General features: G+C 42.8%; 1 pseudogene; it reads right to left on the bottom strand.

The window, feature by feature from the left end:
- Positions 1-255: 255 nt before the first annotated feature.
- LOC140502359 (large ribosomal subunit protein uL23-like) lies at positions 256-1,853 on the bottom strand (annotated as a pseudogene).
- Between the last annotated feature and the right edge of the window lie 664 nt (positions 1,854-2,517).

Genomic DNA, 2,517 nt, shown 5'->3' with positions numbered 1-2,517 from the left:
GTTTCTTTCTGTCTGCTTGCAGTATTTTCTCCTTGACCTGGGAATTCAGGGATGTGGTTACAGAATTCCTAGGAGTTTTTATTTTAGGATCTCTTTCAAGAGACGATCAGTGGATTCTTTCAATTTCTGTTTTACCTTCTGGTCCTAGAATATCAGGGAAGTTTTCCTTGATAAATTCTTGAAAGATGATGTCTAGGTTCTTCTTTTTCCTGGAAAACTTTTTATTGTAGGTGTAGTGGGACAGTTGGACACAATTTAGATGATTCCAATTTTGTTGGCAACATCTAAAGCATCATAATCTGGAGCAAGCCAGACATAGGCTTTCTTATCTCCATCAGGTTGGATCAATGTGTTGACCTTGGCCAGATCAATGTCATACAGCTTCTTTATCACCTGCTTGATCTGATGCTTGTTGACTTTGACATCTACAATGAAGACTAGGGTGTTGTTGTCCTCAATCTTCTTCACAGCAGACTCAGTGGTCAAGGAAAACTTAATGATGGCATAGTGACCAAGCTTGTTTCTCCAAGTGGCATTTTTCTGAGGGTATTTGGACTGCTTCTGAAGTCTTAGTGTCTTGGGTTGCCAGAAGGTGGGGGATGTTAGGATCTTCTTCTTTTTGTGGTTACAACACCGCCTTCTTGGCCTTCAAGGCCTTGGACTTGATTTCTGTCTTGGGGGGACAATGGCTTCCTTCTTTGCCTTCAGTGCCATCTTGGGGGAAAGCTAGGCTCTTTTTTTGATCATGGCTTTCAAGTAGTCCAATAAGTTTTAAATTATCTCTCCTGCATCTCTTTTCCACGTCAGTGGTTTTTCCAATGAGATATTTCACATTGTGTTCTATTTTTTTTCATTCTTTTGGTTCTGTTTTATACTTTCTTGATTTCTCATAAAGTCATTAGCTTTCATTTTCTCCATTCTAATTTTTAAGGAGTTATTTTCTTCAGTGAGCTTTTGGACCTCCTTTTCCATTTGGCCAATTTTGCCTTTTAAGGCATTCTTCTCCTCATTGGTTTTTTTGGACTTCTTTTGCCATTTGGGTTAGTCTATTTTTAAGGTGTTATTTTCTTCAGTAATTTTTGGGGCCTCCTTTTGCAAACTGTTGACTTGTTTTTCATGATTTTCTTGCATCACCCTCATTTCTCTTCCCAATTTTTCCTCTACTTCTCTTACTTGATTTTTGAAATCCTTCTTAAGTTTTTCCATGGTCTGTATGTAACCAATTCATGTTTTTCTTGGAGGTTTTAGATGTAAGAGCTTTGACTTTGTTGTCTTCTTCTGGTTGTATGTTTTGATCTTCTTTGTCATCAAAGTAAGATTCTATAGTCTGAGGATTTTTATGCTGTCTGCTCATGTTCCCAGCCAAATATTTGACTTTCTAATTCTTTGTCAAAGTAGGACTCTGCTTCTAGAGGGGGAGGAACAGTGTACTGTCCCAGACTTCAGGGGGCTTGTGCAGCTGTTTTCAGAGCTACTTTTAGGGGCCCATGAATTTTCAGTTCTTCCAAGGTGGTATGATCAAAGAAGGGGTGGTTCCTTCTTTCCTGACCTGTGCTCTTGTTTTGTGAGTGACCAAAAGAACTCATTTCTGCCTTGGAACAGTGGGGAAGATTCCCTCTCCACTGCACCACAATCTTTACCACACCAGCATTCCTCTTCACCCTAGGACTGTAACCCAGGACTAAGACTCAGATCCAAGCAGGGCAAAGCTAGAGAATCCTATCTCAGTATCAGCAAAGATCACCCTATGATTAGTCACTCCATTCTCACACAGTGTATGGGCCAGGAGTTCCAGAATCAGCTTCTGCTGCTGCCCCTGCTACCGCCCCTGCTACCACCACCTCTGCTGCCATGGGGCTGAGACCAAACTGTGCTGTTCCCACCCTCAGGTCCAAAAGTTTTCCCACTGACCTTCTATGCTGTCTCTGGCACTTGTGGGCCAAAAAGCCTGTTACCCACCACAGCTGCCAGTGATTCAGTCCCCAAAGACCTGCTCCAGCCCCATCTATGCTGGTGTGGCCCACGCTGGATTGTGCTCCACTCCCAGCCTAGTGTGAAAGACCCTTCCTGTCAACCTTTCAGGTTGTCTTGGGCTGGAAACTTGTTTCATTACATTATGTTGTGGGTTCTTCACCTCTAGAATTTGTTCAGAGTAATTTTTAGAGGTATTTGGATGGGTTTGGGAGAGAGCTCAAGCAAGTCCCTGCTTTTAGTCCACCATCTTGGTTCCCCCCCCCCAAACAGATACAAAGACAGTTGATGGCTAGTACAGAAACACATGATATATGAGAACCATCATGTCTGAGGAGGCACGGGCCTCCTTAGAGGAGCCATCAGACACTACATCACTAGTGCAAAGCTCAACGTTTGAAACAAAGAAACTTTTGCGCTTTATCTGCCTACATGGCAGAGCATTAGAGGGTGAGGCTACTATCCATATAGAATCTTTTGCCAACCAACTGCCTCCTACAGAGTAGTTGGACTAGCCTAGATAAGGAGTTGGGGGACAGGGAAGAG

Source organism: Notamacropus eugenii, chromosome 4 (assembly GCF_028372415.1).
Source record: "Notamacropus eugenii isolate mMacEug1 chromosome 4, mMacEug1.pri_v2, whole genome shotgun sequence".
In the NCBI taxonomy this organism is placed as follows: domain Eukaryota; kingdom Metazoa; phylum Chordata; class Mammalia; order Diprotodontia; family Macropodidae; genus Notamacropus; species Notamacropus eugenii.
This window is presented reverse-complemented; position numbering and strand designations above follow the sequence as displayed.